Source organism: Anabrus simplex, chromosome 6, assembly GCF_040414725.1.
Source record: "Anabrus simplex isolate iqAnaSimp1 chromosome 6, ASM4041472v1, whole genome shotgun sequence".
Taxonomy (NCBI): domain Eukaryota; kingdom Metazoa; phylum Arthropoda; class Insecta; order Orthoptera; family Tettigoniidae; genus Anabrus; species Anabrus simplex.
The window spans coordinates 150,264,727-150,287,278 of NC_090270.1; positions in this window are offsets into that span (position 1 = coordinate 150,264,727).

Here is a 22,552-nt window from a genome sequence, read left to right on the forward strand (position 1 = left end):
GGTAGCGTTCCTGCCTCTTACCCGGAGCCGCGGGTTCGATTCTCGGCCAGGCCCGGGATTTTTCATGAATCTGAGGGCTGGTTCAAGATCAACTCAGTCTAGTGATTACAACTGATGAGCTATCTGACTGTGAGAGGGCGGCCCTGGTCTAGAAAACCAAGAAAAACGGCCGTGAGGAATTCGTCGTGCTGACCACACAACACCTCGTAAACTGCAGGCCTTCGAAATAAGCAACGGCTGCTTGGTAGTCGATACCTCTCGGGGCTGTTGCGCCATGCGTTTGGGATTTATTTAGAATTATGTTACTTAATAATAAGGACGTATGACAAGGCCGCTGTGTGCGGGATGATGTCTGAAGAGAGAAATCATGGATGATCATATGTTCCCATGTACTATAGATACTGTCTAGTGGAACCTGAATTCGGTTTATTCACTAATTAATTTCTGAACAACACGCTGGGCTCTTTGTGGACTATATTAGGCTCTTGGAGTTGCTGACCTATAATTATCTCTTAGATAGAGGTTATGCCTAAATATGCCGGCAGTAATCACGAGTTGGTGAACCGTACACCCTAAACAACGGAAGAAATCCCGCTGAACAAATGCTCTACGGTCGATAGCTTATGAGTTACAGATTTTTCAACTTTTTATTATAACATATCTGACACATCCCACATTGAGTAGCTGTCACCATGCTGGTGTACCAGCAGGGATACGGCATTCTAATACAAGAAGTCCTCATAATATCCACCATGCTCCTCACTGACTGTAGGACACGTTCGAACACTACAGGCAACGCACATATTCGATGGCAACCTTATTCCGCACGCTGGCGAAGAACTCTAATGTCTGTAATGGCACGCATGACTCCAAATTGAACCCTAAATATGTACTCTCTCTCCATTCCAGCAGAAAACAACCATGGGTGTAGGCCTACTTGTAAACGATCGACCGGAGAATACGTTCATAGGGACATTTTGTGTTGTTTTGACCTGTAATACCCACTCCAACCCCCAATTACATCTTACATATTAGAGAACACCCTGAATACAAACAACAACTGTCATCATCATCACTGCACTCTGCCCACAGGTAGGTTTTCACACAGCAGCTTTCCATGCTCTCCTGTCCTCTTCAGATCCTTGTAAGTTCCACCTTCCTGGATGTCATCTACCATCTTGCACCTCTCCTTCCTTTCTGTCTCCTTCCGAAAACTAATCCTTCCTGTGCTTCCGTTAACAAACACTCCCGTCTCATTAAGTGTCCCATTCAGCACTTCTCCCCTTCTCTTACAACGTCCGCCTCCATGGCTAAATTGTTAGCGTGCTGGCCTTTGGTCACAGGGGTCCCGGGTTCGATTCCCGACATGATCTGGAATGTTAACCTTAATTGATTAATTTCGCTGGCACGGGGGTTGGGTGTATACGACATCTTCATCATCATTTCATCCTCACCGCGACGCGCAGGTCGCGTATGGGTGTCAAATCAGAAGCCCTGCATTTGGCGAGCCGAACTTGTCCCCGGACACTCCCGGTACTAAAATCCATACGCCATTTCATTTTTATCTTATAACTTGCAACAATCTTCTCTTCTCACCAACTCTTTACAATACTCTTTCATTTCTCACTCTTTTCATCCAACGTATTCTATCCTTTCACTTTCACATCCACATCTCAAGCGCTTTGAGCCTTTTTTCATCTTTTCTCAGTGACATACGTCTCTGCCCAATATATGCCACACTAAAAACAAAGCACTTTACCAAGTCTCTTTCTCAAATTATTATTATTATTATTATTATTATTATTATTATTATTATTATTATTATCTTATTATTATTATTATTATTATTATTATTATTATTATTATTTATTGTGTGCCTAATAGTGTATTCACAAAATCCAGGTGGGTTTAGTTTAGCGCAAGAATAGGAAAGACAGACTTGGAAAGTAGCAGTTATAGCCATAACCCGACCAGGAAAGGAGAAACCGCGGGGCGGGTAAATACCTTCACGAATTCAGACACTGAAATTCGAATCTATAATCTCCTATATGCTGTATGTCCTGTGTCCAGTAGCTTGGTCGTCTAATTCTTGTCACGACATGCCCGGAAAAAATATGTATTTAATCCACAGTCTTCTGAATTATTTTGTGCGTTCGTGAACTGGTGATCATTGTTTTAGAAGTAGTCGACAACTAGACAACAATCCCCTCTTCTTTCTAATCAGAAGATAAGAAGGAAGAAGTCCAATTATTAGAAAAATGAATATCGGCAAAAGAAAGAAAAGGGCCACGAAAGGCACGAAAATAAAGTTACTCTATGGGCTTCGCTAAACGAATATTGTCGTGTTCGGAAATGTACAAGAGGTGACCAAGGGAGAATGGATACGAGGTAGGTATTAAAGCGAGGAGCCTGATATAAGGAAATGCGTCCCCTGTTAGCCAACCTATGCGCATAATTTGAGAGCCCCAAAGGTCACATAGTTTATTCGGTGTAACTGTCTCTTATGACAGGCAACAGATACCATACATGCATTCTACAGCTCCCACCCATAGAGGGGGTTGTTTGTGGCTTAGATTACTGTAGCATGTTCGTCAGATATCCAGTATTGATGCTAGGCTCAGTGGCTCAGAGGGTAGAGCCTCAGTTGGTTGGTTCGATCCTAGATCACTCCGACTTCGTGTCGGTAAATTTCTGGCGAGTAAATAAACTAGAACGGGACGAAATTTCGGCACCTTGGCTTCTTCATGGTACACATTATTATTAGTATTATTATTATTATTATTATTATTATTATTATTATTATTATTATTATTATTATTATATTGATAATCTACTTTGAAACGTTATAGAGGACATATTATTAAATATTAATAATAATTTTGAATACGCCAAGAAGTAACAGTAGTCCAGCATGAATTGAAGTATCTCAGAAAGGAACGACAAAATCTCACTCACTACAGTGAATGAGGCCTAGGAACGCTGTAGTCTACAGTGTATGAACCGAATGACAATTTCCAACGCGAATCACTTTTACTGTTCCTTGGAGGTTTGCGCCATATCTAGCAGAGCCTCGTGCTATACATAACGAATCTTCCAGCATTGGCTGTTCTGTAATATGATGGGGGCTCTAGAACAGAAACTCCCCAGTGGACTATACTGCGCCATACCGCACTGTCATCGGGTTCTCAGCTATTCCTCCCACCCAGTCAGCACTTTTTTTTTTTTTTTTTTTCAGTCGACCGCCTGTAATCTTTCATTCATTGTGTTTATAATGACATTTCTCCAATTCAAGTATGACAACAATGACGCTCTTGTCGTACATAATCCAGTTTTAATTAGGATATACAGGCATGAGAGAAGTGGAACTTACAGTGTAAAATATCTAACAGTAACGTACGTCCTTGCAAGGCACGTTGCTGATGGAGACGAACATTATTTGTTTTTCATCGCACCGACAAAGACATAATAATAATAATAATGCTATTTGTTTTACGTCCCACTAACTACATTTTCGGTCTTCGGAGACGCCGAGGTGCCGGAATTTAGTCCCGCAGGAGTTCTTTTACGTGCCAGTAAATCTACCAACACGAGGCTGACGTATTTGAGCACCTTCAAATACCACCGGACTGAGCCAGGATCGGACCTGCCAAGTTGGGGTCAGAAGGCCAGCGCTTCAACCGTCTGAGCCACTCAGCCGCGGCCCGACAAAGACATATCTTATAGTTACGATAGGATAGGACTTGGATGGGACGGGGAAGGAAGCGACCGTGGCGTTAATTAAGGTTAATTAAGGCCTGGTGTGGAAATGAGAAACCACCGAAAACCACATTCACGGCTGCCATCAGAGGGGTTTGAACCCACTGTCACCAGAATGCAAGTTCAGAGTGAGCCAACTATCTCGATAGTGGAGTATTTAAAGCAGAAACAAGAAGTAACAAGCTTCATTCTGAATGGATATTTGACTTGACGTCCCGTGCTACAAGCAGTACTTAGGAAGTTCTTGACTCTCAAGATCGACAGAACTGTCCGACTCGTTGGCTGAACGGTCAGCGTACTGGCCTTCGGTTCAGAGGGTCCCGGGTTCGATTCCCGGCCGGGTCGGGGATTTTAACCTTAATTGGTTAATTCCAATGGCACGGTGGCTGGGTGTATGTGCTGTCTTCATCATCATTTCATCCTCATCACGACGCGCAGGTCACCTACGGGTGTCAAATAGAAAGAGCTGCACCTGGCGAGCCGAACCCGTCCTGGGATATCCCGGCACTAAAAGCCATACGACATTTCATTTTTCATCAATAGAACTGAACAGTACAATAGGACTGAGACTGGTGCTATTGCATTTTTGAGGCGTATACCGTAATTACCCAACATCAAATCAGAATAATAGTGATCTGCCTCAATACAATAAGCATAAAAACAGAAAAGTAAATAGAAAAGTACACAATAAGAAGAATGAAGAAACGTTCTTCTTTTTCTTCATCATTCCATATCCGAATGTTCGTTGAAAAGCCACGAATTTAGAGATAAGATAAGTAAGCAAAACAAATTGAAAAACTGTCGTATAAGTATGGCACTTCGTCATTTGTTAATACTATGTTTTATAAGAAGAAGCTTATAATGTATGTCTGCCCCAGCAAACCAGCTTTGAAACCACTTAATCGAAAACAGAGTAAGAGAGGCTGCTTTAAGGTTGCAAGTACAGAACCTTCATTCACTGCCGGTCATAGAGTAACAGCTGCATGTTTTCAAATAATATGAATTTAATGAATCGAAAATTATGTTTTAAAAACTCAATAAATCTTGTTTTTCTTCTTTTACCACTTTTATCACACCTTGATAAGATCAAGGGTGCAAACAATCTCCCACATGCAATCTTAAATTATGTTTCACGGCAGGATGCCCTTCCTGCTACCAAAATATGTGGAGGGATGTATTCGGTATTGTTTGTTTCTGTGGTGGTTTGTAGTGCGGTGTGTTATGTGTATAGCGGCAAACACAAACACCCAGTCCCCAAGTCGGAGGAGTTAGCCAGGATTGGTTAAAAGGAATAACCTGGCCGGAAATCGAAACCGGGACTCTCCCAACTGAAGGCAACAATGCTGACGATGGAGTCAGCAAGTTTACTTATAATTCTATTTCTATATTCTATTGTCCCAGTATGTCCACTTAATTCCAATGTTATCTTCAGATTATGATCTTTCCTAACTTTTAAATACTTCTAAATAAATAAACCTTATATGTGATTCCAGGCGATGCCTGGCCGAGGTGGTAAAGGCGTGCTCAGTTCTCCCGGAAGTACGTGGGTTCGAATCCCCGTCAGGAAGTCGTAAAATTTAAGAAACGAGATTTCCACTTCCGGAAGTGCATATGGCCCTGAGTTCACTCAGACTACACCAAAAATGAGTACCAGGTAAATTCCTGGGGGCAAAGGCGGACGGGCGTAGAGCTAACCACCCTACCCCATCACGTGCCGAGGTTAACAATGGTGGAAGCCTTTACTTTCCATTCCTCCAAGGGCCTTCATGGCCTGTACGGAGCTGACTTTGTCTTTGTCTTTATATATATTTCAAAGAGGAGAAATACTTGATATTACGCAGGCATTACACGACAACAATGCAAAAAGTTACTAATTGGTAAAATGACTACACTGACATACTTCTTAGTATTACAAAGTTAAGCAATTAGCACCACTCCATTTCACTGTCAATGTACAAGCTGTTGGTGGCTTTTAGCACATGCAGAAAAAGATTATGTAAGATACATTGAAAATATTGCCCATTCATTAATTTTTCAAACTATGTTACTGAGATGTGAAATAAGTTAATAAATTAGGATATTGTATACAAAACGTTTAATATATAACGGACGTATTGAATCAGAGCACGAATATATGAAGACAGTAAGATGACACAGCAGTCAATTCAGTTCGTAGACCTATTCTTAAATGCCGGACACTTACGAGCTGCGAATTGTGTTGTTTGCTAGATAGATCTATTTCAGCGTTGATATTGCGCATGGTGGTTGCTTGGCTAGGCTTTCACATTCTATGCTCAAAGTTACATTATAGAATTGTAATTAGTCGGATCGGATTTGATAAAGAAATGAGAGACTGCAATTTAAGAGTGAACGTTCAGAATTATACCTTCTTCGTAAAGAAAGTAACCTTATCTCGTAAGTTTGTTGAAATCCTAAGGGAATAAGAACTATTAACGTATGTTTTCCTTAAAAATGTAACCCTAACACTGAGATATAATTAAAGAAGTGCAGTTGGTATCAATACATAATAAAAACCTAAAACTTCGGTTTTAGAACTTGATGTGGACCGTAATTTTGGAAATTGTTCATTTGTCAAACGTTTGAATTTATTTATATGACTTACTCCCTTTAGGCTAAGGACGGTAGTATAGCAACTGAAGGAACGTAAAATGGACAGAAATAAGGAAAGAGAAACGTGTGTCATATATAGTTCATTAGAAAACTTGCGCTGCTCCGTCGACAGTGTCGAGTCACGTGATCGGTGTGACAACATTCTCAGCCATATTGCTTGATTCCCATGGCCGAATATGCTGTCTACCTGCCCAGCTGCCCAGATGACATCATAAGGCTTAACTGTCCGGTTCCATGGCTAAATGGTTAGCGTGCTAGCATTTGGTTACAAGTGTCCCGGGTTCGATTCCTGGCAGGGTCGGGAACTTTAACCATAATTGGTTAATTCCGCTGGCACGGGGACTGGGTGTATGTGCCGTCTTCATCATCATTTCATCCTCATCACGACGCGCAGGTCGCCTACGGGAGTCAAATCAAAATACCTGCATCTGGCGAGCCGAAGTCCTCGGACACATCCCGGCACTAAAAGCAGCACGCAATTTCATTTCATAAGGCTTAACTAACTGCAATCCAGCGCTCCGTTCAGAATTTAAGATCTCAGAAAAACTAAGAAATCGAAGTACGTAAGACGTGTTCCATTTTTTCTCCGACATATTTGTCTCCAAAAGAAACACTTTGGTATATTATTACAAAAATTGCCACTACTTTGAAACGGTTCAAAATTATAGAAAAGCCAATTTGTTATATTGAGCGTCTTACCTACACCCATATCAAATTTCAGCTCAGTCCGTTCTCGTAGGTTTTGCGTATTTAAAGAAAAATCCAAACACATTTTCACATTTATAATAATATCACAACAGATTATTATTATTATTATTATTATTATTATTATTATTGTTACCGAGTTTTTGTGGTAGTTATGCGTGAAAGAAGGTGCGGGGTGGTGAACAGGTCTCCAGCTACTAAGTAAAATTAATTTAAAATTTAACAAGGTTATATTTTCTTTTAAAACAAAGAAATAACAAGCATGGCAGGTACAAAGTAGCAAGTCCCAAAAGGGTAGTTACAATATTTACAGGATTTGGGCTTCGAGCCCTGAAAACACAATTCTTGAGCAACTAACCCAACTTTACGATATACACATTTCAACAACGGGGCAGAAGACCCCAATCAAACCCTGGAGCACTTGCTCCAAATTGCACAGTAAAGCCTCCTCGAGGCATAAAACACTCAGTTTTCAAAAGAGCCACTCGCTCTCAAATTTAAGCCTCTCCCAGGCCACACCAAACTCCACCTTCAAGTTGTCCTCAACGGACGTAAACACAGGGGTAAAATACCCAATCTACTGAGGTCTCTTAAACGAAAAGAAGGTTAATTAAATGACCTCTAAAATAACAATTGGAGAGGAGGCAAACTTGCACTCCTAATACACTTTGATTAAGACCTACTTGGCACTAGGCCGTTAATACAAGGGCTAATCCCATACTAAAGAGGTGACTTAAGAAGAGAACAATTGTTTTACGTTAACGAAGAATAGGTTGAGAAAACTAAGTTCACCTCACAACAATATGAGTGGGAGCTCGAGAGGGTTAGCACTCTCTATCCCAGTATGAAGCTTTAAAAGAGAATAGATGAAAAGAGTAGTTACATTTTAGGAAAAGGTTACATGGTTGAACGCTTCGAACCCGCCCCGAGAGTTAAACTGCTGAGCTAGCAAAGAAAGAAGTTATTAATCGGCCATTACCTTGTTGTTGACCGCTGCCGAGGAAAGAGGCGCTTCCCGCCCCCTGCTATGTACTTTACACACTGAAAGATGGAACAGAAGTGGCGCAGAGACCCAAAAATCAGCAGTTTATATCCTCTCGCGGAAGGTTCTAGGCGTTAGGGGAATGAAAACACCCGCCCACAATTACTTTATTGGCTAGGGTACAGAAACATATCCAAGTTGGGGGAAGATACATCGGATTGGTCGGAAATTACTAAAAGAAATTCGGGATTGGATAAATCTAAAACAAGGGGAAAAAGAGGGGTATACAGCCAACTTAAACAATAACAGAAAGAAATTTAACAAGAAACAAACATTTGAAATAAAAATTTCTCCAACAAAATAGTTCTTTGACTCCGCACTAGGGTGCACTATTGTTGATCTTCAGTAGTGTCCTCTAGGAGAGAAAGTTCACACTTCTTACTTCAAGCGAAACAAAAACACATCAAAAATGACACAGTTCAAAAACTCAAAATTTTCCACGTGGTGACATCTTCTGAGAAGGTAAAGAATTAATAGCGTAGATAAAGTTCCGACTTCCTCCAGCAGAGGAGTTTCAACAGGCGCACATTTTAAATTAGCGGTGTGAAGGTGTACCGCCCGGTACAATTATTATTATTATTATTATTATTATTATTATTATTATTATTATTATTATTATTATTATTATTATTAACAACCATACTCTGAGATAAAATGTTCTTGAAAATACGAAAGTTGACTATCTTTTGTAGTCTGATGCAGTCGTTTAGGTTTGATGGAATATGCAGGGAAGTTGGCTCATTAGCCCGACACAGAAGCTGTAACAGCCTGGCAAGCGAAACTCACTGCGAGCAATTAGCTGATGCAGGGTGCAGAGCGCTCAAGAGCGATAGCAGTGACATGCTTGAGGCGTTTCCGATGACACAATCCATTAATTCCGCCTGCGGATTGAGGTTGAATATCCGGTCAAGATTGCTGGGTAATGTGCTTGGGTAATTATTGTTAATAACAAAATAACAACAAATTTATGAAATAACATTGATTTGGGAATGTTATACGTAAGCAGGCCCGGGAAGTACGCTTTCCCTGATGAACGGAATACAAGTGGGCATACAGTAGGAACTGGAGGGTAGCTGTCAGTTACGTAGCTTGCAGCTACACGGCAGAACGTGGCAGCAGTGAATCAGTGCTATTAATGTGGTGGAGGAAAGAGTTCTCATTGATTGGATTTCCGCGGGCAGGAACTCTATGATTTGAGTGAATGTTTAACTAGAATTTAGGGGTGAGAGACGAAATGCCCAGGCTTGTAATCGATTGATCACAGAAAACAAAATTTACGGCAAACTTAAGCGACGTGCGTATAGTGAGATGACGGAAAGAACGACTGTAGATATTTACCAGAACCCCAACAGTCAGTGGCGCCAATATTGGGGGTGGGGGGAGGGGCGTTTTCTGCCCCCACCCTCAATGATCTTAGGGGGCAGAGTGCCATTTTGTGCTCGCCCACTCAAAACAATTCTCCTCCTAGATGTTAAGTTCCCTTAAAATGTCGAGTTTGGTAGTCCTCGGAAGCTGCTAAGGCATTAAATTTGGAGAAGGTGGCAGATGGTTTTATATCAAGAAATGAGGTTATAAAATGGGCATTCCGTTAGAGAACTGCATGTCCCAATGGAGACTGTTCAGGCGGTACGTATGGTGGTAGAACGTTTCATATTTCGTATCGTGAAATGCATAATACACAGTAATAAGACATTTATTAAGAAAATGTATTTTTTAATGAAGTTCTATTTTTCTGTTTACATGTGAATATTGTTGAAAACTCCGTTCAAACATAAGACTCGTTCAAAAATGTTTTTGAGAAATAAGCTCTTATTACTCTTCCGGGTTATGTTTGTTTGTTTGTTTGTTTGTTTGTTTGTTTGTTTGTTTGTTTGTTTGTTTGTTTGTTTGTTTGTTTGTTTGTTTGTTTGTTTATTCATGAATATTGTTAGTAGATACGATTTTTTGCATTAATGGTTTTTCAACATTTCACATTCCTGTGTTCATGTTAATTATGCCCCCACCCCCAATACTTACACGAAGTCAGCGCGCCTGCTACCAGTCCTTCCCACTGGAGAGAGCTGTTGTTCTCTTCAACAATAAGGAAATAGGAAACAGTCTCTTTATCAGGAAAGAAATGAATTTGCAGTCACGGAAAAGAGATGGAGACAGCGTTAGTCATCTTCCGCTAGGAAAGTGGAACCATGGTATTTGTCATGTTGCAGTACTAATCAAAAGTAGCATAGACTCGCGGTTTTCCACACATTATGGTACTACTCACAGGTTGGCCGTGTGGTTAGGAGCGCGCGGCTGTGATCTTGCATCCGGGAGATAAAGGGTTCGAATCCCACTGTCGGCAGCCCTGAAGATGATTTTCCGTAGTTTCCCATTTTCACAACAGACAAATGCTGGGGCTGTACCTTATTAAAGGCCACGGCCGCTCATCGCCTTTCCTATCCCATCGGTGCGACGTAAAGCCACTAGCAAAGAAAACAAACAACTACTTATAGGTAACGTAATGCCCACATGTAACACAGACCTATGGTGTTTCTCATATTGCGGCGCCATTTAAAGGCAACGCAAACCTATGGTGTTCCTCATATAGGTGTACTAATCACAGAAACTTATGAGAAATTTATTTTATTATTTACACATTCCTCATTTTATCTATCGTTTTAGTATTCAACACACACCACATTTACCACATCAATCAAAACTTCTTAACAATAACCAACGACCGGTCACAAAATCTTGTATATTCATTCCTCTACTATCCCTCGGTGGGTTGCCTTCCTTCCTCGGATTTTCCCCTAAATGATTGATTATTCAAACCTTAGCTGATGACTAATTTATCGTAACCATCATAGTAATCATAACGATCGTAACCTTGTTTTTTTTTAACCTCCGATTAACATTCCTCTCATTCCTATTCTCTTACACCGAACTAAAGTTAACTTTATTCAATTCTCTTAATTCTACGTGTTTCCCTGTTGTACTTACGTTAACCAGAATTTCAACATTGGGATTATCCTTCAGTTCTGTCATCTACATTATGCTTTAAGGCTTTAAGTTAACTAAACTAATAGCCTTCAAAGCTATAAATAAGGACAAAAATTTGTTAAGCCTTAGTAGTTAATTTCTACTCCTTTAGAATTGCAGTCACTATTGACTATAAAGCCTGGTAGGGGAGAAAATTCCCCTAAATAAACTTACAGTGTACCACCTACAATCTCAGTCGCCCTCACACAGTGGGTACTAACCACAGGCACTGTAAATCTCATTCTGATTCACACAATGGCGCTACTAATCACAATCCTATTGCGAACCTAACATAGTGGTACTACGCGCAAGTAAAAGCAACTCATGGTGTTCCCCGACTGGTGGTACTAATTACAAGTAGTGTCATGGTTCTAATTCGATCATCCCTCGGTCGCCCCTTTTAGTCACCTCTTACGACAGGCAAAGGGATACCGTGGGTGTATTCTTCGCCTGCGTCCCCCTGCCATAGAGGGTTGTGTGTTTCGTCCGCAAGAGCTATTTTATTTCGCCCAAGTCCGCCGGCAAGCCGGTTAGGACCCCCGCCCCCTATCCGCCACCTGGAATCCGCCACGTGGGATTATCACATCTCCCCCTGCTACGCCAGCGTTGTAGGTTCGTGCTGAGAGAGAGATTGTTATTGTTGTTATGATTATTATTATTATGACGACGATTATTGGGAAAATCATCATTCTCACCTTGGAAGGAGGGGTGTGGGATAGTTGCCTTGATAGAGAAAAACAAGGATATTCCAAATGCTTTTTTTTTGCTATTGGCTTTACGTCTCACCGACACAGTTATGTCTTATGTCTTATGGCGACGCTCATATAGTGGTACGAATCACATGTACTGTAAAATGCATCCTGAGCACACACTGTCGCTACTAATCACAAACCTATTGTGTACCCAACATAGTGGTACTACGCGCGAGTGAAAGCGACCCTTGGTGTTCCCTGCCTGATAGCACTAATTACAAGTAGTATCATGGTTCTAATTTGATCATCCCTTGGTCGCCTCTTACGACAGGCAGGGGATACCGTGGGTGCATTCTTCGTCTGCGTCCCCCACCCACAGGGGGTTGTGTGTTTGGTCCGCGAGAATATTTTATTTCCCTCAAGTCCACCGGGAAGTCAGTTAGGACCATCCTATCCACCACCTGGGACGCGCCACGTGGGAGTAGGTGTAGTAGGTTCGTGGAATTCTCTTCTATAGGCGTACTACAATATTTTCATTTTCCTTTGCTGTAATAATGTATTAAAAATGTTTAAATAGTCTTCCAATAAGCAAACTGTTATTGTTGTTTCAGGCCACCAATTTTATCTAGTTCACCGCTAATACCACCGCGCCAGTAAATAAAGCCAAATAAACCGCATGAAATGTGGTTAAACTGACCGCGTGTTGCTCCAAAATATGCAGTAGACATCGTAGCGGGCTAAAGGATGTCTAAGGCCTCTATGGCTAAAATGTTTAGAAATTACAATTCTCCATTGTTCTGTTGAGCTAGAGTACGCTCCTATCGATTGCATCAACCTAGTTATTAATTTGTTAATCAAATGTGAACTGGGCAGGAAACAATGATAACAGTATCTTCCCGTCTCATTGACCATGATTCCTTCCTCGACAATATTAAGAGATTACTTTGAAAGTCAAAATCGGCGTCAGGTATTTGAATAACTCCATCTCGGGATATTTCTGAACATTAAGTAATAATAATAATAATAATAATAATAATAATAATAATAATAATAATAATAATAATAATATTGGCTTTACGTCCTACTATATACTTTTGCGGTTTTAGAGACGCCGAGATGCCGGAATTTAGTCCCGGAGGAGTTCTCTTACGTGTCAGTAAATATACCGAGACGAAGCTGACGTATTTGAGTATCCATAAGGAATATTGGATGTGATGAGTACTCGTATTAGAGTGAAAAGGAGCGGTGATCAAACCCACCTGCTTCGGCTTAGAAAGCCGGTGCCCAGTCCTTTCTGTGAACATCAACACAATATTTATTTGTTCCAATGGCAGTATTGTATCATTGAAGATTTCGTGAAACACACAGATAATCTGTAGAGTAATCACAGTTGACAGCTGTTTAATGAAGTTACGTTGGCTGTACTGTATATTATGTTTCATTCATTCGCTCTGATTATTGAATTGTAGTTAATTATGAAACCAATTTAATTTTCCTACACACCTTACCAACATTATGAAATATGATCGGTTACTGAGAGTTAGTGAATACGCATGACAGATTTCATCAGCCTATGGAAGTACGGACGGGATTTCAATGAGTAATTCATAGGCCTACATTAACTCAGAATTGAAAGAGAACACCCCAAAAGACTCACGTGTCAGATGCGGGATTGCAATGTGATTAATCGTGTTTTATAAGGCAGGCAAATCTGTGACCAATCTCATTTCGGCTTTAAAAGGAAGTGCGTTGATATTTTTTTCCCTTTAGCTACAGGTGTGAAGTCGCACCGAGTCAGAGAGGGTGTATGGCAGGCATGTGAAGGCTTGGCTTGGTAGAACAGCCCACGAGCAGCCTTCGGTATGACAAAAGCAACCCAGCACGGTTACGGAAGGTTTCCCTTTCAAGCGTTCTTTTCCATTCTACAGTTCTACCAATACCATAAATAATTGTTATCTGAAATATCAATACTATTAGCTTCATCTTATCGTATCGTAATCTGTTTACCCTCCAGGGTCGGTTTCTCCCTCGGACTCAGCGAGGGATCCCACCTCTACCGCATCAAGGGCAGTGTCCTGGAGCTTCAGACTCTGGGTTGGGGATACAACTGGGGAAGATGACCAGTACCTCGCCCAGGCAGCCTCACCTGCTATGCTGAACAGAGGCCATGTGAGGGGATGGAAAGATTGGAAGGGATAGACAACGAAATGAGAAGGAAGCGGCCGTAGCCTTAAGTTAGGTACCATCCCGGCATTTGCCTGGATTAGAAGTGGGAAACCACGAAAAACCACTTCAAGGATGGCTGAGGTGGGAATCGAAGCCATCTCTACTCAGTTGACCTCCCGAGGCTGAGTGGACGTTCCAGCCCTCGTACCACTTTTCAAATTTCTTGGCAGAGCCGGGAATCGAACCCGGACCTCCGGGGGTGGCAGCTAATCACACTAACCACTACACCACAGAGGCGGACGCTTAATCTTATACAATAAAATGTGTTAGTTACCGTAGTTACGTAATAATTTTCCCTAATATGGGGATTTTCCCTAATACAAATTACAAGGACAAACTTGACAAAAGATAAATTATGTATGATATGCATGAATTACAGTACATGATGTGTATGTGTTTTTTCACAATGGAAATTCCTCGTAGAGCTGTACCACTACTTTCAGTCAATAAAGGAACACATTTTTTATTGACTACGTTTTTTATGAATATTTCTCAGTGTTTTGTATTATATTTTGAGATGAATGTATTATTATTTCAAGTAAAGTTCAGAGAAGAAACCACGTAAAACTTTTAGGGCTGCCGACATCGTGGTTCCAACCCAGTATCTCCCGATTGCAAGCTAACAGCTGAACGACGCAAACCGTGTAGCCTATACGCTTGGTACTTGCTGTTTTACGCGACTGTTTATGCCGTGATTATAATAAAGGAAATTACTGTTTATTTCTTTTTAATTTTCTTAACGGCGCACCGACACAGATAGTTCTTACGGCCACGATGGAATAGGAAATGCTTAGGAGTGGAAATGAAACAACCGTGGCCTTTATTAAAGTACAGCCTAGCATTTGCGTGGTGTGAAACTGGGAAACCACGGAAAACCATCGTCAGGGCTGCCGACAGTGGAGTACGAACCCACTATCTCTCGAACGCAATGTGATATGCTGCATGACCCAAGCCGCACACCACTTGCTGAGTAAATCAATTTTCAAATTTAATCTTAAATATAGGGATATGATGTTCTATTTTTAAAATCCTGTACACATTGTCTAGGATTCGAACCACTGCCCTCTTCAAACGGAGCCCATGGCAATGTCATTCGGCCATTATGCTCAGGCTCGGGCTATGGAGCAGACAATAACACTCACTATTCAAATGATGTCGGCTCAGTGTTACCACAGTATGTTCGAGACTGCGAGTAAATATTCGTGGTAGTTAGGCTATCCCGTTCAAACCCAACAAGGGAAGAAGTACAAAAATCTGTCTTTACTTTCCTTTCTTAAGGGGACACTTAAACCAAAAGTTAACTTTATTCTACTTGGTCAATTTCAACCAAATGTCCAAACAATGTCCAAGTTTTGAATTCTAGAATTTCATTGGTTCTTGAATTTTTAAGTGTTAATATGGTTTTAATGCTATTTTTGAAAAGCAACTTTTGGTGTTCAGACCCCAACTTTTATATTCCATATATTTTAGATATATTGACAAGACATACTTTTTTTTGCTAGTTGCTTTACGTCGCACCGACACAGATAGGTCTATTGGCAACGATGGGACAGGGAAGGGCTAGGAGTGGAAAGGAAGCGGCCGTGTCCTTAATTAAGGTACAGCCCCAGCATTTGCCTGGTGTGAAAATGGGAAACCACGGAAAACCATCTTCAGGGCTGCCGATAGTGGGATTCGAACCTACTATCTCCCGGATGCAAGTTCACAGCCGCGCGCCTCTACGCGCACGGCCAACTCGCCCGGTACGAAAATCTTACGGGAAAGTGGATTTTAATAACATTTTACTAAACACATGCTAGTTCAAGACACATACCGATTAAAATACTCCAGCACCTTATGTTTCTCCGTTCTAATTTGTAGTACACTCGTCAGTCCAGCCCCGCGGTGTAGGAAGCAACGCGTACGCCTGTCACCCGTTTGCCCCGAGTTGTATTCCCGGCCGGGTCAGGGTTTTATAATTGTAATGGTTAATACCCCTGGCCTGGGGACTGGGTGTTTGTGACGTCCTTAATCTTCCTTTCCTCACACACAACATTTCACACTACCGCCATTCCAATTACACGCAGGTTCATACAATATGGTGCCAATAGGGGCAAAAGATCCACATGAGTTGACGTCCCGAACAAATAGCTTTTTAAAAAAAGTACACTCGTCATAATCGCAGAACTACAACATGAGTTCATTTTTCATCATGTCGCTTACTCTGAAAGTCCCTGCTCAACTTCAAATAATGCACTCATGTTAGTAAAACCATTAACAATTATTATTATTATTATTATTATTATTATTATTATTATTATTATTATTATTACTATTATTATTATTATTATTAAAACGATGAGGTACCCAGTGGACATCTACCCACAGTTGAAGACCAGAACCCTCTTAAAAACCATTGAGCATGTAATGGATGTATGGAAATTCAGCACCATTTAAATTCCGTTCCTTGTTCCCTCGCTTTCCTGGTTTCTTTCTTGTTTTTTTTATATTTTTTTTGACTGAGTTCACTCCCTCCTTCTGTTCCTATTGTCCGACTTGAAACTTCAATCAAAAGATACTAATTACCTCTAACGCACTGGAACTATATTTAAAATACGGAAATAAAGGCTGAAAAATAAACTGCGTGACCTGCTTATCACACTGCGCTGTTACAAGTGCTAACTGAATGTATTTCTTGACTGGTAGACGTAAACAATTTTTTGGTAGGTAAAAACCAGAACAAAACCAAACCTAGAGAATTCACCCAACACACATCTCGGCAAGAGATGACATAATTTCCACCAACTTTCCACACAAATACAGTATAGAGTTGGACTTAAACAGTGAAACGCATTTATCATGTAATTTTTGTTATCATTATATTGCCAAAAATTCCCTACGTTTTCAGGCACACTACAGGGAAAAGAGCAGAAAATGCCTACGCGCAAGGACATGTCTCTACGGTTGGCAATACTGCACACAACAGCGAACAAATTCTGTTCTCTCACGGAAATAGCAAATCCTTGTCGTCAAATGCAATAAATCCGCAATACTAGTCTCGTGCCAAGATTCTATTGCGAGTAAAATAAATTTACTTAACAGGTTTTAGTTTTTCAATACTGTTTATATGGTTGTGGTAGAAATGTGGAATCCGCACTACAGGTACGTAACTAATTTCATTCACTGTAGTTGTGGAGCAAAGTATTGCAACTACATATGCGTAGTATATGACTCATTTTACTTGTACACGGAAAGTGAGGGCGCTGTTGAGTTCTACTGTACGGTGAAGAGCATTGTCACGTGCAACTATGATGATATGCTTCCTAGTTCCATACTCACGGACAATGAAACATTACTCACATATATGATGCCATAATAACTGGAACCTCTGCGAGTGTGCGAAGCAATTAGAAAGGACCGTAAACGGCCTTAAATACGAGTGAGGTGGAAAGTAGCAAGCAGACTATTAGGTGTGGGTGCGGTTTGTGTGCCTGTGTATGAAGGCCCTTAGTCCACTGGGCACAGACTCATGTTCACCGTGGAAAACTGGCTGGTTCAAGTCCGTTTCGGATGTTTTGTTTTTCACTCCGCCGCCAGCAACAGCGGGAAAACCAATTGCAAAATAATCCCAACACACTTATGACACACAGGTTCTTCCTTCTACCGACAACTATGGCACAGCAAGGAGCTCACATCCGTGAGCGGGTAGTTGCTCTGCATTAATAAGGGAACCTAACTTCAACAAAGGTTGAATGACGCCACGACATCCATCAGAATATGCCGACGCGTTGGATAAGATGTTCTTGAGAATCGGGAGAAGTAATCCGACGTGCTGGATCAGGTTCGTAGCCTGTCTCGAAAACGCAACAATCACTTACTCACTGAGATCTACTTGACCTGATTTATGAACGCCATACAGCTACGCCAGACTTCCCAGTTCTTCGAGTTCGAGGACAGTCTTGAGACGCTGAATGGGCAGGGATACAATCCAGGGAAGTGGTTAAGAAACAAAAGCTCACTTGCTACGTGATTGCTCGAATGTCATATTCTCCAACGACAGCACGCTCTCCTCGACGAACGATTATCCCGTTCGCCAGTTTCGCTCTTGCAGCACCCAGCACGTTTAAACATACATGGACGTGCATGTTGGGGTTGAATTAACTCTCACGGAATAGGATTGATGCACACAAACTAGCAACGCCTCACCTTAGGGAGTATGGTATGGTGCCTTCAGTGTGGGTGCTTCCTTCCTCCGGTGTTATGCAGTTTCAGCAGGACCTCTCTTCGATCCACACGTCCCGATTAGTTGTGGAATGGTTCGCAAGGACAGGCTGAGTTTATCGATTGGGCTTTTGGAGCAGACATGATTCCCGTCAAAAACGTGTTGATCGAAACGATGAGAGTTATGAAAGAGACCTTGCTCGATACCGCGCTAGATACGAACGACGGTCCGTGGGAAGTTTTTTATGCGCCCTGGAACGAGGTGAAATGTAACGAAAATACGTATTCTTCTTCCCCAATCGATTCATGACCACATGCCTGGAAAAGGTCGTGCAGAACAGAGGTGAGTGATTCCCTTACTTATGGGACCACCGAAAGGCTCTTTTCAGGACCTACCGAGACTCGAATCTTTCAAGTGCGACCGGCGGAACTCACCGTTGAACACTCACGACTACCTGCCTTGGCTGACAGAGACTGCACGCCTTGAGGCACTCAGCAAATCTAACACGATTGCTGGACTAAATAACGAGCATATATTACGACATTATTACGTATGTGGCCACTAGACGGCTATATAATTTCCCATACCGAGAGTCGTAAAAAGCCATGTTGCGTGGTCGTATAAGAACAAAAGAATAGAACATCAACTCAGCAAGGCCATGTTGCATTTCCTGCCTCCCGACAGGAGTGTTGCGGACAGTCATACCTTCCAGGGAACGCTCTCTTTTCTATGTCGGGAGGTGTAGCTACGCATAACATGCGATACGAATTCATTTTGACGTAAAGCGTACTTAAAAACTGAATGACGCTTTTCATGTGCCGTAGCACAAAAACACATTTTAGCTAAAAGTATGTTTTACATATGGGTTATAATTATTTTGAAGTAGTAAAAGTGCACAAGACATGACTGCGGTATCTGACGTAATACACATAACTTAATCACGAGATGGCGGCCCGTTTTACGTATATACAGCGTCTCCCATACAATGCTGTACAAAAATAAAGGACGGAAGTACTTTTCTCATTTTTGTGTCACTGCCAAGTAACATAGCTCAATGAAACTCGAACCATACATAAGAATAACTGTTGCAATAAGGTACGATAGGCAACTGAAAGGAATATGCGATGGCACGAACGAAATTGACACTTATTTACAGAGACAATAAATTACACGTAAGTCACTGCGACTCATGATGGTCTCCTGGACATCACAAAAGAATGGACACGGTTCTTAAAGGAGTGTGTGATCACCACGGACAGCGACGCCTACTCTGCAACGTGTCCCCATGCAGACCGCAAGATTGGTAAGGAATTCTTGTGGTAGTGCGTTCCATTCCCCCACCAGGGCGGTTGACTACTGCTGGTTGGCCGTTGGTGCATATGGACATGGTGAAATACGTCTACCCAACATGTCTAGCACGTGTTCGATGGGATTAAAATCGGGGGAATGGGCGGGCCAGTCCATTCACCGAAAATCATCTCGTTCGAAGAGCTCCTCTACCTTCACTGTTCGATGCGGTCGTGCATTGTCCTCCATAGAACTGAAGTCAGGGCCGAATTCACCCCTGAAAAGACGTACATGGGGAAGTATTACGCTGTCATAATAACTTCGACCGGTGAGTGTACCCTGTTCAAAGATTTGGAGGTCGGTACACCCTTGCAACATTATGCTTTCCCACACCACAACACTTGGACGACCAAACTGTCAGTTCGACAATATTTCTGGGCGCATTACGTGTTCCCACCTCTCGCCTGATGAGAGTACGTCTAGAATAACTACTCATACTGAATCTGATCTCATCTGATAAGAGCATGCGACCACACTCATCGTCGGTCCAGACCTGATGCTCTTGGCACCATCACAAACGGTGTCGCCGATGTGCGGGTGTCAACGGAACAAAACGTAATGGTCGTCGGGCAAAGAGACCAAACCCATGAAGTCGGCGTGAGATTGGGTGCCTTGCAGTAATGTTAAATGTGGTTACAATTGCACCGCTATTTGAAGTGAGTCTCTTCTTGCCTGTTGTACAATGTACCGCTCATCTGCTGCTGTAGTTGACTGTGGTCGACCCACTCCTCTTCTTCAGACAACAGTACCTCTGGTTCGGAATGCATGTAAAATAAAGCTGTGAGCAATACCAAACTTCTGGGATACTCTCGTCACACTTGGTACTTCTTCCAGTTTCCCGATGAATCTTCGCCGTGTGAAGTCATCCAAACGTTGCCTGCGGGCAATGTTGTAAGGAATAATGCCTCCACAGTGTACCGTAACAGCTCGCTGATTGACTCACACTGTCTTGTCCCGTTCTTTCAACTGTCTCGTTTAGTGGGACCAGATCCATTTGGCGCTATAGACGCGCTGACTTCACGCCAACATGTTACCGCAATTTCATTCATTTTCACCGAGTAGTTTATATGTTATGTTGTTTTATCTATCTCTTCCTTCAGTTTTGTACAGAAGGGTATAAATTAAGAGCGTCGAAGCGGCGTTTTTGCTCTCCAAGACGTAAGCTGGTGTTTGGGAGTCGCGCGCATAGATCTTGACTTTTTAAGCAGCCTGCACGTGTTCGACCTGACAATCATGAGCTGATAGTATGAATCTCAGCTGTTAACATGGTGAGACAGTTACCATTGCACCACCGTATTTTCGTACGTAAAAGCTGTGGATTCATCTTAATGGTCGTGTGAAAGGTCATGACTCTCCCTATTAGTGTGCGAAAAATCCTAACAGTGTTTATGAAGTGTGAATGATTCGCAAGAATATTTTGAGCACGTGAGACATCAGACTTATCATACGATAATCATCGCACTGAGACGAGTGTGGCTTCTTTGCTAGTGGTATGAAGGTTGATTTCAGCCAGTCTGATGATATTTCTCCTGATACATATATTTGATTGAATAACGATGTTAAGATATTGAGGCCGGTGTATTCCTGTTGTGTTATTACTTTGAAAACTTTAGCGTACACACCGTCAGGTCCAGCTGCTTTACCATTCTTTTGAAGTTTACTTTTTGTTATTTCAGTGCGATTTTCATTTATTCTCTCGTCAGGTGATGGAGGATCATTTCTGTCATCTTTGAGGAGATTTTCTATATATTCCTTTCATCGTTTGAATTTCCCTTGCACACCCAAGATGATTTCATTGTCATCCCTCAAAATTTGACCATATCGTCCCCGCTGCAAACCACCAAGTTCTTTCACTTTCTTATGCAAGTTAAAATAGTCGTGCTTCTCTTGAAGGATCTCAATTTCTTTACACCTGTCTGTCATCCATAATTCTCAGGCTTCTCTGTACTTTCTGCGTACAGATTTGTTTAGAGTTTCGTATTGAATGTGATCTGTATTTTTGCGTTTTCTCCCTTCATCCATAAGTTCTGGAATTTCGTCTGCCATCGAACTCTGTCTCTTGATGTTGTTGCATTGTCCAATTTCAGTTTCCTGGTTTTCCATGTGGATTCTACCTCCGATGATTCAGTGTTTCTTATTAATTTCATCTTCTTTGCCAGTGCAGTTCCAACATTAATTCTTACTTTAGGATCTAATAGTTTCCTAATATATATGTGGTTGGATGGTTTAACCATGCGTTCTGTCCTGCTTTATATGAGAGACCCTATATTTGGCGGTTTAATATCAGTTACCGCGCATTGTAGCATGGCGTGCAGATGACGCCCAAAGACAGGTGTAATTTGATTTACCATAACAAGGTCCGTCAGACAATCACCAGAAGAATTAGAAGTGATTGTAAATAAAGAAATATTGAGGGCTAGCTATATTACCCAGCTCCACCCGGGTAATTTATTGATTGTTTACTTTTTGATAATTTATTACCTATTAATTGTGCGTGAAGTGAAATTTTGTAGGTTTCATTATTATGATGTTAACTGGTATTTTAAAAACTATTTTTTAGCTTATGAATTATTTTTATGTGTTTAATTTCAAGCTTTACTTATAGATATTCATAGATTTACTCGTTAACTAAACTAATTTCGATCAATTTTTACATTTTCATCAATCTCCACTTCTCATCATGCCTATACAGCTGAACTGGTACTTAAACGGTATCCAGAGTGACACTATACATCTCAGCGGCCGTGGAAAGAATTAATTCGGCACTAATATTGGTCGTTTTCGATTATTCTTCAATGCCACTCCCTCTCCTAAGATTGCTAGTGGTGTGTTATCCCTCCTGTATATCTTCGAGGTAATAATTCGTATTTGTATGAAGTTTGATTGAGAGCTATTCTGGAAGGTATTGTACACACATCCAACTACAATTTCGGT